The sequence below is a fragment of the Triplophysa dalaica genome, chromosome 24 (assembly GCF_015846415.1).
Source record: "Triplophysa dalaica isolate WHDGS20190420 chromosome 24, ASM1584641v1, whole genome shotgun sequence".
In the NCBI taxonomy this organism is placed as follows: Eukaryota; Metazoa; Chordata; class Actinopteri; order Cypriniformes; family Nemacheilidae; genus Triplophysa; species Triplophysa dalaica.
The window spans coordinates 9,776,312-9,793,104 of NC_079565.1; the positions used below are offsets into that span (position 1 = coordinate 9,776,312).

Here is a 16,793-nt window from a genome sequence, read left to right on the forward strand (position 1 = left end):
TATATTTACATATATATACAAGCACATATATGATAGGAACAGTAAACACAAACATTTATTTTGGAATTGATCAATCACAATAAATAAATTTGACAGCAATCTATAATATATCTACAGTATATATATATATATACACAGTAGAGAGAGAGAGAGAGAGAGAGAGAGAGTGAGAGAGAGAATGAGAGAGAGATTTTTTACAGAGATGTTTATATGTTCTCCTACTTGTAAGTCCCTTTGGATAAAGCGTCTGCCAAATAAATAAATGTAAATGTTACTTGAAATTTGCCCATATGTTTATTTACATCCTTCCCATTGCATAGTGTGGTATGTGTTGCGCCACACAGTAAGCGAAAACCATTAAATCAAAATTTCCTGTGCATCCATATTTAAACCGCATTTAACTGGAAGGTACTTATGTTTGTAAAGCACCTCACCCAAATAAAAGTTGCGGATCTGCTGTCCACAACCTGACCTGTTTTGTTATATTTAACAGCGAATGATCTTCTCTAACTTAAACCCAAACATAAATATGCCAAAAGTTATGACCTAAAAACCCTTAGGATCGTGAGTTTTGGGCCAATTTTCCTTTTGGAGATGTGCTTTTAAAATGGCAAGTCTTGGAATGAATGAGATTTATGAGAGACATTACCGTGGCTTCTTTATTTTAAAACAGAAATGCTCACTGCGAGTAATCATAACAAGGTTTCAATCTGAACCCGTCTGAGCTCCAAAGAATAAAATGGAAAACGTCGATGACTCGAATCCACCAAATGACAAATGAAGAGCAGTCAATGTTTGAAACTAATGCTTGCAGTTGCTTGACGGTGAAATGTCTGTATGTGTCAGCCACATCAGGACTGCATCTTTCTGTCTAATGTCTTCATAAAGGCAGGTCTGGAATGAATGTTTGGAAGGGTTGCTGGGGCATGAGTATATCTTTTATAAATGAATGTCATTTGTTGGGCGTTCTGAAAGAGCTGTTGTTTCCGTGTGGGCCTTGTCATGTTCCGCTGAAAACAGCTAAATATGTGACTAAGAGACATGAATAATAATTCAAATTCAAAATCTTACTTTTTGTGTTCTCAATGGGAGATGAGCCACCTCACCGCCATAGTTATGTCCAAAATCCCAAAGTCCTCTTCTCTAGTCCATGGCTGGCATATGAGGAAGACTTCAGGATCAATTTCAGGCCTAGAAAGAGAAAAACGTTAAAAAATATATGAGTGTGATACCCTGGTTGTATTATAAATGTACTTTCAAAATCTAGTAAACAAACAAACTAACAAATAAAGTGTGCTGTCACACAACGTGCTAATGCGTAACCTAATACGACATATTGGAACATAATTTTAGCTATTTTTAGGTATATCGCTTTTATTCCTCACATAAAATAACCCACTATAACACATCCCTACATTTTAATATTGCTGTTGTTTGTTCAAATAATTCCTAAATAAACAGAGTATTTAAGGCACGGCGATCTGTAGTGTGTTTAATTCTTCCAAAACAGCTAATGGAAAGTAAAATACCAAACTTTAGAGTGTTTACATTACCATTTGAGTGAAAGCTAAATATTGCCATTTCACAGTCACTAACATGTCCAAACAGTGACTGGAGGCTCTTCAATGAGCCCGTATTTAGACTTGAGAGGCGAAGAGACAGTATCGCAGGTAGATACACAAAGACAGACATATAAACACGTTTACGATCAGGGCCTGACAATGAATCCCTTTGACGGTTACGCTATGGTGATACAATTTCACTTCACACAGATTGGCTAAACAGATAACATTTCAGACAGAAGATCAGAATGGTTTAATGATGTAATGTGCCATCTCTCATTTCTCATAAGCCAGGAACTGTCCTTTACAAGCACCATTGTATAGGCTATTGTGTAAATGAAAATGCATGTAAAAAGGGTATATGAGCATACGGGGTACTTCAGCTAAAATCTCAGCCAGCTAAGTCACTTCCGCTCTCGTTGCGCTGAGGTCATTTTTCATCAAGTGATGTGTTTACTAAGAAAACCTTCACATTTCAACAAACCAACAACACCTAAACGTGCATTTTTTTCATTTTTTGAATGTAGCTTAAAAAAATCTGTTTAGGTTGTGGAAGTATGACGTAGTGTTTGGATAATTTGACTCACGTCGTTGACCGTAATCTTTGTGCGTCTTGAATGTGCGACCGAGTGAGAAACGCCATTCCAATGGATGCTACATAGGCCGGATGTAAAAGAGCTTGCTGAGATTTTAGCATCATCGCTCTGTGTGCATATACTCCATTGTGATGGTTTTACAGCAGCAAAAATATCCGTAGTAACTTCAGTATTGTGGTAGCTACCAGAATATTATTTTTATGTGTTGTGAGTGTGTTTGCTTATACTGTACTATCAGTCTTGCACAAAAATACATGACATAAAAACACACACGCTATACCTGATGCCTCAGCAGCTCAAATGGTCTTACGCAGCAGCAGTTTGAGTTGAGGCTATAACGTCAAAAAACAAACCAGAACCAGAAATATCCTCCGACGATGCAGCATAATTCACAACTAAATTACACATTGCTACGTTCATGCACATCATGCGTTTTGCCTTCAAACTAGCCATTGACAAAATGTCTGACTCTCATTCAAAGAGACCTCTAAATGAAAGGTTAAAATAGTCAAGGTCAAGTGTTATGAGAAGAGGGGAAAGATTAGAAATCGTTTGCTTCCTATCAAATCCATACGTGCATAACAATGTCAATACACATAATATCATATGATATACAGTATGGTATGCTTTACTATAATTATGTGTTGCCTAATTAATAATAATAATACTTCTGTATTCAATTTTTCTTGTAGAATATTATTTTTGAGTGTCTAAGGGGGTAAAAATGTGTCAAAACGGTAAACATTGTTCTTCAAAACTCTCAAGAGATTCTTATTTGCCCCTTGGGTTAGATGGAAAGTATAGCAAGACGGTTTAAAGACCAAGAGTTATCCTCTAGACACCATCTGACAGGATTTCTCTTAACTCGGGAGTTAAAATGTGTCAAACCTGCTTCTACTTTTAGAGACCGACTCTGATAACCTTTTCCTGCACGAAACGGAAAAAGTGAAGAGCAGACGACGCATTTGACGGATTCATGGGCCACTATTTGTCATAAATTTGCACAAGTCTAAATTTGGTATTGTTATCTAGATTTCAAGGTTCGGAGGAAGGAAAAAAGAGAAGAAAAACATCATTTTGGTCAGTGAAACTGTTTCCACTTAACACATTAAAACCCACGCAAGCATTCGCAAAACACACGCACTGGAAAAAAGGAAACATTGACCTGTCTCCACAAGAGCCTTGAAGGTTTCTTTTTATTTAAGAGCTCGATTTAACTAGCCAGAAAACATACACAGAGCAACTGTGAGAGAAATACATATCACAGAGACCCTCGTTCACACTCCCACCCACAAACTGAACTGATGAGGGTGGCCTTCTCACCAGGCTTCCTCTTCCAAATCACTCGCAGTCAACTGAGAAAATGTTGTCGCCATCAACAACAGCCACGCACCCGTTCACCACAGTTCTATCGCTGATGATCAATGTTTCCACAGCTAAATTTAACACAGTAACCTTCATAATTGCGCTCAAAGGCTGCGAGGTTTATTTTCAGAGTGTCAGACGTCTAGCAGCGGTGGAAAAATGTGCCATCACACCCATCTGATATGCAAAGCGAGCGCAAGAATGGCCGGCAATTATTTAACATTTCCTCACAGCACTATGTGAGTAAGCATACATTTTTGTAAAACAAAAAGGGAGGGGGGAGGGAAAAATCAAGTAAAATGTTTTACTTTTGAATCACAAATAGTTTTTACCTGCTTATATTTGGATTTTTCTGTAATGTTAATGATTTGTATGGATCTCTATAAATGCTAGGAGAGCGTGATAATGGGTAAAATGATTGAGGTTATTTTAATCAAAATTTTAATCATAATTATTAATCGTGACCAATTTTTATAATTTCACTTCACCATATTAGATTTTCGAATGAATACATGTAATGTTATGTCGCTGCTAAATTGACCTTGTCATGATAATGTTTGGAGTTTGCCTTTAGGACATCAATATCACAACAATTATGCATGACAAGATTTGTACATTTTATTAAAAAAAACGCTAGTGGCACTTCCCCGTCTCTTCAAAACTGCTGTCTATAAAACATGGCACGCATACACAAATCAATTGATCAGTAAAGCTCAGGTGAAGATCTGTTAAGCAGTATCCATGACAGTCCAATACATAATGAGTAACATCCATCATGCCTGCCAATAAAGACACACCTAGACACTCTATCCTTACACAACATCTGTGTATTTGTGTTATTCAAGCCTTCCTAACTACTTCCACTAGTGCCTCGCAGGTACACATACAATACACATATACAGACGTGTTCCACCACACTGAGTCTGCAAAATGCAGATGCTTTATGCCATTATTTTATGGACGAGGAGAGAGACAGCTGCAGGTCGAGCAGCCCCATGGAATTCTGGGATACAAGCCCAGTGATGAAAGTTAGGGACGTGTCATGCCGTGCTTATTCATCCATGGATGCTTTAACAAGGCCAGACTCACATAGTTTACAAAACTGTGAAGCGTTTCTTACAAGAGCCTCTCCATGCTTCTTGCTTTGCAGAGCAAACAAGGAGATATTCAAACTCAACGACTCGTTTCTAGTTTCTAGTCATTATAATTTTTTTATTAATCGAGTTTAGTAAAAAAGTATTTTAACACCAAATACACACTTATGTAATAAGAAAACTAAATAAAATGAAGAGGCCTTTAATTAAAAAAAATATTTATTTAATTAAAATTATTTTATTTAAATATTATTAGTTACAGTTTTTATGGTTTTTATTACAATACATTAAATAAACTGGTATATATTATATTTCAACTGTGTGTAATATTTATGAACTGTATATAGTATATATATTTCATATAATGAAATAAAGACAGCAACAGCAGACATTTCATCAGAACATTTAATTAGAAATATGTTTTATTGATTTTGTATTATTTTTATTTAGTTTTGAATTTAAAACCTATATTAAAATAACAACAAAATTTCTGTATTACTGTATATTTATTTTAGTAAATACAAGCAGGACTAGCAGATATTTCATCAGAATATTTCATTCAAAGTATTTTAAAAACGGTTTGTTTAAATTTAAAACAGAAAGTTTCAGGAAAATTTCTGATGGAAATGTTTGGTTTCAATTCCTGCTGAACAAGACGTGTGTGGGATAGGAATTATTATATTAAAAGCTTTCTGAAGATAACTTCTGCATCATTTGCATCGTTTTGCAGATGTCACCTGGCTTGATATTACTATGCATTGCAGCCTTACACTTTGTGTGAAAAGAATCCAGTTTTGTTTAGAAAAATCAAATTGTTTAAATTAGTTCATTCTCAAAGTGACTCTAACCCTAACGTTGGCCAGAAATTCACTACTCATACATGTAATGTTTTTGAGAACCGCCCCTTGATCCGTATTTATGTCCTTTGTGCAATTGTTCAACCCCAGAGGTCTAGTTTGCTTAAAGATCCGGCCAATCCCCGGTGAGTAATCAGACCTAATCAAACATTGTTAAAATGTGCTCTCCACATTCCTTAAGAAACACAACCTGCTCATTACGCAAGAGTATAGGTGTAAACATCAGTCTCACCTCATTACATTTAACCACACAAGAGCTGACTTACACCCTCAATCAATAAGAGAAGAAGGAAAGCCAAATGTGTGCTCGACTGCTAACACAAGCTATCATGTAACATCTTTACTTTAACTATAATAAAACCCTAGTTAATTTTCCTAAGGCTATATCATATCACATCACAGGCTCTGAATTGAACACTCCTCCCAGATAGCACAGGTACATCAATAAAATGTCTGCTAAAGATCTGGAAAACAAATGTATAAAACGATTTACATACATTCTATTTGTAATAGCAACCCCCTAGCAACCATCCAGAACACCCTAGTAACCACATAGCAAGTTTATTGAGCCTCTGATGTATCCCAAAGAAAATAGAAGAATCTAGTTAATCAAAACTGCAATTAACAAGTGACTTGAATCCCTGAGGGTATGCAAACAGGCTGCAAGACTGGCTGAGCACATTGTGTATGACGGCATATGCTGTTTGCAATGCTGACAAGTGAGAATTAAGCACAGACGAACATGCTCACACAGCATTTTTCCATCAAACATTATCTCTTAACATTTGCCTGGTTCAATACACCACCTACTTATGAATATTCATGAAGAGAGAGGTGTGGCCTCCTAATGAGCCAACTGGAGGATACAGGCAGTGATAGAGGATCACAGATAAAGAAGAAGAATAATCAAAGTGGCCGAGGAATGGTGCAGTTCTGGAGTTATAAGACCTTTAATGAAACACATGAAAGGATGAGTCATGTTTGTATCCAGAAGCATAGACATCAATGATAAAGGCAATATACAAGGCAATACACACTAATGGACAGAACTGGGATTCCATTTTGGATTTAGGTTGCATTGCTCGTAATGTTTACACACTGTAATATTTAGCGGGCAGTGTCAGTAGATAAATGATAATGCCTTTTGCCATACCTATTAGGTTACAAATTTCAAAATGACGCTAATTACGAGAACCTACTTTAACCGTGTTCAACGGTTCTGGGCGACGAATCAGAAAACACTGAGGTGTACAGGGATTTGAAAGAATCAGCGCCCCTCCTGTGAATCCTCACTTTATATTTAGCAACAAGCCGGAGAAAACTCAGCCCTAGTTTGAGAAAAACGTGCTTCATTTCAATGCAAACTAACGACTAAACCAGCACAATCCAGCATATACCAGTCTGAACCAAGAAAATGAATGCTGGTCAAAGCTGGCTTTTTAACAAAGATCCCAAACAGATTCTTTTCATCTGCAAGATCTGCTAAAGATCTAAAAACAAATGGTTTGTAAAAACAACTGTTTTACATTCATTCTAAATCATAAATATTTTATCTTCAAGATGTCTACATGACATCTGACAGGACGTCTTGCAGATGTAAAATCAGAGATCAAATAGACGTCTCCCATATGCATGTGTGCTATCAGGGATAATAACAGATAAAGACTGATGACTTACGTTTCATAAAAAAATTAGGGGATGCACCGATATGTACGTTTTGGTCGATAATGATTATTACAGATTTACCGATATATCGGTGTGTCTCTATATACATACTGATATATATTGATAACTATTTAACGTTGGCAGCATATTAACATAAAATTGCCTAAGACTAAAAGGCAAAAAGTGGACAACTGTTTTTTGAAAACATTCACTACAGAAAAACAATTTTTTTTATGAATTAGTTAAATTCCCCTACCCCGAAAATCATGTACCACTTGTTAAAGATTCTTCAACCTTTAATCTTTTCTAGTATATATTTTATTTAATAAACAAATATATGTTATTTCAGAGCAACCCAGAAAAATGTTCTTAATAGCCACATGTCTAACAGGTCTCAAGACAGAAACCAATATGCTTTTGTTCCTATAATTTACACATTCATAAATACTGTATCTAAAGACCGTACCTACATCAACAATGTTTTGCAAATAACAGTAAGTGAATATCATGAGAGAAAGACAGTACTGTACTAAATTTTAACTGTGAACAGCATACAGCTGAATTAGTTTAACCAGAGGAAATTATTTATGATTTATCGGCTATTATATCGGCCCTTAATTTTATTATCGGCCGTTATTGTAATGTTCCTGGATGCCTGTGGCAGGGTCATGACAGTCCCACGTGTTTTGTGTGGAAGCGCATGGTCATTGTTTGTTTATGATGGCCATACCTTCTCCTGTCACGTGCCTTGGCCCCTCCACTTGTTTCCCCCTTCATCGTCCCATTAGTGTTTCATTCCCCTCACCTGCTCAGCGTAATCTTCCCTTTAGCTTCCCATTATTGTCTGATTCCCCTCACCTGCAGATTGTTAACTTCCCTCATTAGTGTTCCCCTCTTAAGCCCTTTGTATTCTCTGTTCCGTGTCAGTTCTTTACGTCTAATGTCACTGTTAATATTTCATTCCCAGTCCCAGCAATAACCCTGCTCCAGCCTTGCCTTGAGATTATATTGGTATTCGTTTGAACTTTGTTTGTTTGCCTCCTCGTGGGAACTATTTGTTTTGACTCTTGTTTAATTTAGGTTTTTCCCCCACCGTGGGTCTTAGTTTATTGAAGTTGTGTTTGTTTTCAACCTGGCTGTCTGCACCGGGATCTTCTGCCGTATCCCTGACAGATACTGATAACATTAAAAATGACCATTTATCGGCCGATACCGATATGAAAAAAAAAAAGTAAACCCAACAGATATTTGGCTGCCTGACCAGAGTGTAATGAATCAGCAATGAGTTTGGTGTTGTCCTGGCGCCAATCTTGGTGACATCAATCCCCATTTAGACTGACAGCAGTCTGGGCAGACCACCAGCCTTTCACTATAGATGAGTGACGGCATTAAAAAGGCAGGATTTCAGATAATGCTGTTACAACCTGCACTTTTGTCGCTTTGCCAGGTCATAGAGAGATAATAAAATTAAGGACATGCGTATGGGAATGTGTCACTTAAATCAAAGACAACCTGTTAGAAAAAATGTAGACAAAAGTACAATAAAATACATTAAAAAAATAACACTGTGATTTATTTTGTTTATCAGCACAATGACTCTCAAAGTTGCCATGTCGCCAAGTCTAGACTCTATCCATATCTTGTTAAACTGCAGGTTGCAGGTGGCCTCAGATGTAAATCAAAGTCTGTCTCTAAGGACAACGGTCTCATGGGTTCACATGACCCCCATGAGGTCTGTGGAACAAGGTAACCAGCTCCGCACCTGCACACCCGGGAGGTATATGTTTGTTTCTTTTTTGTGCTGAGTAACATCGGTGGACAACCCAGCTGCACAAGCCAGTATCTCAATGTGTCGACAACACTATACACAATATTTTTCTCACTAGTACACAGATGGTCTTTTGTTCTTGAAAAAGTGTTTCTGTAAGCTGTTTGTGCATTCTGGATGTACTTGTTTAAAAGCAACACACAATTCCTTCGATCTGGTTTACAGGGACAGTACACGCAAAAATAAAAATGATGTCAACATTTATTCACTTTCATTTCATTCGAAACCTCTATACGATTTTTTTCTTCTGTGAAACAGAAAATAAATATTTTGAGAAATGATTCATGACTCATGTTGTGCCTATACAATGGAAGTCAATGGGAGCCTAACTAACTAATCATCACTATACAAATTTCGCAACCAATCCCATAATCAAGTCTACCTGAAATAACGACTTCTATTATATAGCGCCAGTACCTGCGCAAGCATGTGTTCTGTGTTATAAAACATGCCAATATGCTGTAATGGGTAAGACTGGGCAGACATACTGTGCTGTATTAAGGCTAGTGCCAACCGGATGCCAGGCACAGCAGATGGAGAATCTAACAGGCTGTGCCACACCCCTCTGCCAGCTTCAGTTAGATGCCAGCTTCTGAAATTGAACTCTAATGTGCAATCTAATAAGAGTGATGACATAATATTTTCATTACTTACTGCTAATGCTATTCTTGGTTTCGATTCGGAAAAGTATGACATCATGATTTTCATCATGTGACATATTTTCAATTATTTCAAAGCCAAAATAAAAATAAAAATAAAAAATTTGAAATCAATTTAGTTCAGGAGTCAAATGAGAAAATATTTTATAGTTTTTTAAATGCCGCTCTATCGCCATCTCTGTTTAAAATATGAAATTGCAGGTTACGTAACATCTCATCTCTATGTGGGTTGAGGGTTTTTAACCCACTGGAAGCCTACTGAAAATGAATTTTTCGCCTACTTGGTTTTAGCCGGAGGGACACAATTATTTTAGAGAGCATCTAGACTGGTCTCAAGACACCAGATGTTTGCATGATGAAATGTCGATGGAAATGATAATGATAGCCACGTAAAATGAAACCGCTATGAATGAGCCATTTCGTCACTATGACAATTTTTGGTGTGTCCTTGTGTTCTCAGCAACAGATTGCTCATAGAGTCAGATGAGAGCATATATCACATTCATTAACACATCTGTCATGTGGTTTAACTCATAAGTGCATGTGTCATGACACAATAGGAGGTTTAATTCACTTAACCTGCAAGCATAATATTTCAATTTAACTTAATATAGTATCTAAGAAATCTGTGCATTCGAGTCATAATTTGGCAATTTTGTATAGTGACTGACAAAAGACAATTCAGTATCCAATGTGAATAACAAGGTAGATTCAGCCAATAGGCATGCTGCTATGGTCTCTGGTTGTTAATGGACCGTGATAAAATCATCCATTTGTTTTGGGCCGTGAAACCAGTGAGTCACGTGCGTGTGTGTGTTAGGTGTGGATAGAAAGATTGAGATGTCACATCGTGTTCCAGCCTAATATCATGACGTCTGGCCTTACCACCCATTTTCTCTTCACATGTCTGATGAGGTAAGAGGCTTATGAAGTGCATTCTGAGCTACATTTGGAAAACCAGATACATTATTATAATGTATTCAGCTGTGAAACATCCATCTCTATTTCCTGTACAAAACAATTCTTCAATAATTTCGGTTTGCAACTGATTTAAAAGTCAATAAAAGCCGAATTTCAGAATCATATAAAAAATATAAATACAAGTAAAACAAAAACTCTTGTATCATTAAGACATAAAACATAAATATGATAAAACACAGCAAGAGTAGTGATTATTAATATCCTTTATAAAAAAATACAGTTGTGTTATTTCTCTACGGAAAATTGGCTAATAATATTGATGACTCAGTGTGGCCTCAAAGGCTCTCTGGAATAAAAACATCCATCCCCCAGTTTGAAATATCAAGTATCAAGTAGCGAATCACGGTTTTAGAGGGCTGTGATGTAAACCACACACTTACATCTAATCTTACATCCCATCCCACTCATTTCATTTGAGATAAAAATGTATGTGTGTCTTAAATCTATCCTTCAGCACCCCAGTAGTGTTAAACAGTAGACACATCTCCCACTTCACAGCGGACAGGAACTAAAGGAAAGATTTTTTTGCCCTTGTTGGTCTCTGAAAAATGTGGTTGTTCAGAGATAAAGCCATGTTTGTGTTTGTTTACAGACAATCTGGAATCGCTATGTGGGTAATGGAAGAGAAACATTCTGGACCAATCAAGATGAGGTCTGACCAAACTTGGCACCCATACACTTTCTGCAAAAGTGAGTAATAGATTTTGAACGGTGACATCTAAAACTAGACTCAAAAGAAATAAAGTAGGTCACAGAAACAACATACATCCATAAAGAAGCCAGAAGGAATAATGATTATGATTAAGGGATGCTAGATTATGAAAAGATCATAGGGACGTATCAATATTATCGATATTAAGGTTATCACAATTACAAAATTGTCTCAATCTTATCATGGTCACATTTTTAGGTCAATCTCAAACTTTAATTCAGACCTCTAAGCAACAGTGATGATTAGAAGATAAAGAGAAGAGGATGCTTATGGCACGCTTCCAATTCACCGTACCACGGCCGGTATATCGAGGTATTACTGTACAGTGAGATTTTGATATTGTTACATCCCTAATTCATAATTACGATTATTTTGCCCAAAACTGTTATCACGGTGATTAAACTCACCGACTTTTGAAACAGGATAAAGATTAGAAAACCAAATAAAATGCTGCACTTATAGATCCTTGCAAAATGGAATGGCGGTCAATAATCGTCAATAATAAGTCTGTGCACTGCGCATATATTAATTTTGTAAGTGAGTCAATTATGACGGAATTTTCATTATTGGATGAACTATCCCTTTGAAGCCAAACTAATAATTATCAATAAATATCACAACACAACAGAACCACAAAATGTATATTACAGTATAGATCATAACACACATCGAGCAGTACGTTAAAGGTAGGCAGTCACACTGGACACAAACCACAATCACAGGAAGTGCTTCTGCTTTCCGGACCTGCACTAAAGCACCAGACTCAGTGACTGAATTTCAATGCAGGAAAAAAGAAACTCAGGCCATTCAGACTGTGAATCAATCACTCAATTCCCATCTCCCCTCCTCCAGCCACAATGGTAAGCCTGTGTTGCTGGTGTGTGTGTGTTGGTATGTTTGCAAAAGCCGGACGGAAGTATGGGAAAGTGGATACACACCGGATCTGTTACGAACTCGAGCATTACCGAGAGAAACTCAATGTGTTCGCTAATCATACTCGAATCGTACCAGGGGCTCCATCTTCAGCGGTGACCACACAACAAACACAACGGATTCAAGCACTCCACTATTTTCTAGACATCAGGATTCTGTTAACCAAACGCTAGATAATAATAATTAAAACATAACCGAGCGTTTAACCCTGTCGGAAAAAACTGAATATGCTGAGTTAGGTATGTTTTGATGCTGGTTTGTGCTGGTTTAAGATGGTCACATGCTGGTTTAAGCTGGTCATCTGCTGGTCCTTAGCTGCTGGTCATGTGCTGGTTTAATCTGGTCCTAAGCTGACCAGCTAAGGACCAGCACATGACAAGCTTAAACCAGCATGTGACCATCTTAAACCAGCACAGACCAGCATCAAAACATACCCAACCCAGCATATTCTGTTTTTTCGAACCGACTGAAAAATAAATAATAGCCACTTCAAAATGAATGATTATTCCTGCCATCTGAGAAAACATCTATCTGCATATTTGATTTCTTTTCAGCACTGTGGCATTTGAGGAAATGGCTTCATTAATTTTAGATGGGTTTATTCGTTTGTCTGACACGCTATGTGCAGCTCTACGCAAATACTGCCCCAGATCAGTGAGGTCAACAGCACGGAATGCTTTACAATCTTTCAGATGTAAATTAACAGTACACTCTTCCTAGATGCCTCGGCTGGTGACCTTGGCATGTGACGGCATCTCAGAACGTCTGCCGCCTCTGGTCAGACCCGTTTGGGTGTGTGAGTGTTAGTCATCTGACAGACAGCTCAAACATTAAGTTCTCATGGGTGTTGGGCACCCTTAAAAAGAGGCGTGAAAGATGCAAACATGAGACAATGAACTGTAAAACAGCTTTTCTTGCTTTGATTCATTGTCCAACCATGAATGTCTTTTAATCTTTGCAAACCCCTATACAACCCAATTGTTCATTTCCAGATAACAAGGATAATTGATTTGATGTTGAATCAATGTTATATTCTCAGAGAAATATTGTTAGTTTGAAAACTTAAGGGAAAGATGTGTAATATACCTTGAGAGAGCCATTTGTTACCCTAATTAACTGTACCTTTTTAGCCAATCAACGGAGCGATAAATGCCATGTGACCACATTATATTATATATAGCCCCTTTCAGTAGTCAGTGAAAAACTGGCATACTGTTAGAGGTCATTTATATAAAAAAACAGTCACTCGTCAAATACACTATCTAAAAAATGTAAATGTAAATATTCATGTTTTATTCATTTTCAAACACTTATCTGAAACAACTCTCTAATATTCCAAACACATTCATTGTCATTTCCATGCACACAGTGTCAAGTGAAAGCCCTGCATCACTTAGCAGTGGTCAAATTACTTTTTAACTCAAACGGACTCAAACTGAATTAAATTAAGTAGTTATAACTAGCCAGAATTACATCATACCCCACATGTAACACAATGCAATTCCATATGAATCAGCATCAAGAAAAAATGTGGAATTGAGTAGCTCTTTTAGCTTTAGCATCTTAGCACCTTTTGTCAGATGCTGCTCTGTGTTTGGGTCTGAGCTCTCCATTAATTGGCAAAGGAACAGTCAGCATCCCGGCATTGAACGCAGCGGTGGGCCGACTGCACCGGAACCAGGTCTTTCCTTCATTGTGTCTTTTGCTTCTGTCCTAGTTTTCAGGCATTTAAACAGGAGCTCAGCTAATACAACATGAGATGACCCAAATCTACGAGGGTCTATCAGGTGGTGTACATTAATACATTTCTGAAGAGTAGAGGCAATTGATTTCCCTAAGTGAGACATAATTTGTTATAGAGTGCCATATGGAGCAAAGTGCTGGGAGAAAGGAGTTGTCTCAGAGGTGCCAGGTTGTCTGCGGAGAAAAAGCGACTACTGTTGCAAATGAGATTTTAGAAAAAATCCTTTAAAGATATCATTGCATTTTACGGGTAAAACAGTTGTGGTTTTGTGGTCTCATTGTGATTTAAAGACAAATACTAACATGTTAGAAAATGTAGTGAGATCAAGTCAACACCAACGCATCTGTAAAACATCCAATGCAAACTCAAAATGGAAATGTTGCATTAACAACATTTATCTGTACGCAACTGAAACCTGACCATTTTAATCACATTCAGAAAAGTCAGTAAAGCTTTCAGCTTCCACTCTCTGTTTCATCAGGAGGGATGCAGAAATTTTAATCACTACAGTAGAAAAACAATATCATGAGTGTGAGTGAGTAAATTTTTGGAGGATCTACTGACAGAAATGCAAAAAAAGGGCCTATATACATAACTATGGTTTCAGAGGTGTATAGAGACCTTACATAATGAAGCGTTGTTTTCATTATCTTAGAATGAGCTTTTTCTATCTACATACACCGCGGGTCCCCTTACATGGAATTCTCCATGTTGTTTCTACAGTGGCCCTAAACGGACAAACTGCTCTACAGAACACGTTTCATAAATTCGTAATCTCCTTCGGAAAAGAAGCGAAAATGTGACGGCATCTTTGTCCTGTGTTAGCCACCGTAGCGCTTCAAAATATATTAAGGAGAATAAAAATATATATGATATAATGATATTTGCAAAGTATCACATTCTATTCTGAAAGACATTTGTTCACATTTAATAAATAGTGAGTGGGTTACCGGAGTTTTTTATAACGGCTTAGAACTCGGCTCAGCCAATAAGAATTAAGGACCAGAACCGACTGTTTTATAATAACAATTAATAATAGGTTAAATATATGAAAGGTTAATTGATCATTTTATTATTAGAAAAATACGGCTCATATTGTTTATTAACAGTATTTAATTATAATAATCAAAAAAAGAGATTTAATGTATTGGCTACATCTGATAAGGAACAGTTTATAGATAATTTGATGATAAGCACAAGCTCAAAAATGATTGAGAAGGCTACGATCACATGAACATAAATCCGATTGCTTTTTAAATCCTGATATCAGCATACATGTGTTATCGAAGCCATTGTCTGTGATTTCTAATTGTCAGTCTTTTCTTCTAAGATTCTTTAAATAAAGCACATTAGATAAATACATAAAGGTTTAAATTTAGCTGAAGAGGTTGTTATTTATGTTATATTTCCCATGAATCACCATCCCCAGTAATAGCTCAAGTCAATCCCTGTAGGTGAACATGACAAACAGAAGAATATAAATGCTGCTTTTGTGGACAAGTGCTGTGCGCTTGTCTGATAAGGGCTTGGCTTTTTACCTCAGTCAGATCACATCGCTTGACCTTTTCTTTTTGATATACGCTGTAATTCAGACAAGACTTGAATACCTGAAAGGTGTAATGAGTAATTTCTGGGCCACCAGCAAGTAATTGCAAAAATAAAGATGGTGTTTGAAAAGGTTTTCCAAACGTTACATTATAACCAGATGGAGTCACATTTACAAATCTAAAACAGTCCAGAATCATCCAAGATGCTTGGTTTGGTTCTCAACTTTTTCTGAGGGTGTGGATATCAATCTCTCAATCGCAATAAAAAAAATGACTTGCAAGTAGAATATTTTGTGAAGGGAAAATAAATATAATGCCGTCATCCAAACCCATTAATAACAAGCCGTTAGTCATGTCACGTTGTTCCAGTCTAGTCCGGTGTAGTCGAAACTGTGTTAGAATACACACCTTCTTTTAATATAATAGCACAGTATGAGTAGACCTGCATATGTTATATATTTAATTTTTAACACTTGATTATGACAAAACTGAAGTAAGCATTTGCTATTTCACAACATACATACATGAACCTTAAAATGTTAGACTTCAGATATTTCAGCGTAGTGTAAGATGTGAGGCCATAAAGACAACCAGTGACCTATTTCTACTTCAAAGTATGTCAGAGTGTTGTTAAAGAGCGCCATGAGAAGCCCATTCGCATATAAAATGATGGTGACAGCAGACTAAAACTTTAATTCAGAGCGAGCATGTCATGCCTGATGACATCACAACGTCTTTCAGGGCTTTCTTATGCAGAACCCAAAAGAAGACATTTCGAAAAATGTTGGTATTCATAAACATTGGACGCCATTGACCTCCGTTGTATCAACACATAACCACTGACACATTTCTCAAACTATCAGGTTTAGATCCACATAAGGGTAAAAAAAGATGATGGAACTATCCCTTTTAAATTCTTTAACGTCCAAATCATTATCAGACTAAAGATATGTGTGACATCGAACAACACTATAAGAAGAAAAGAAAGATTATAGATCATATTGTTGTATGAATGACTATAATTTAGTACTCTTTCTATGAACTTTTAACCAAGGATGCTTGGCTTTTTTCTAGGTGTATTCACTAGCATTCATATTCTTTCGATATCCCCAGAAACAAACTGGGGCATTCCTTCGTATTTGGAGAATTTCTGCATGCTTCAACAAGGCAGAAGTAAGACATAACTTAACATAATCTAATGAGACCACCGGTGTAATAGGATGCAAAACAGTATACAGTAGGAGTATTAA

At 36.8% G+C, this 16,793-nt stretch overlaps 1 protein-coding gene across 1 annotated transcript in view; it reads right to left on the bottom strand.

Annotated features, from left to right (window-relative positions):
- otud7a (OTU deubiquitinase 7A) overlaps positions 1 to 16,793 on the bottom strand; it is a 59,204-nt gene that overhangs the window by 33,349 nt on the left and 9,062 nt on the right. Inside the window, exon 2 of the mRNA XM_056740383.1 lies at positions 1,072 to 1,191. The gene's annotated coding sequence lies outside the window, so the exon portion shown is untranslated. The remainder of the gene's footprint in view (positions 1 to 1,071; positions 1,192 to 16,793) is intronic.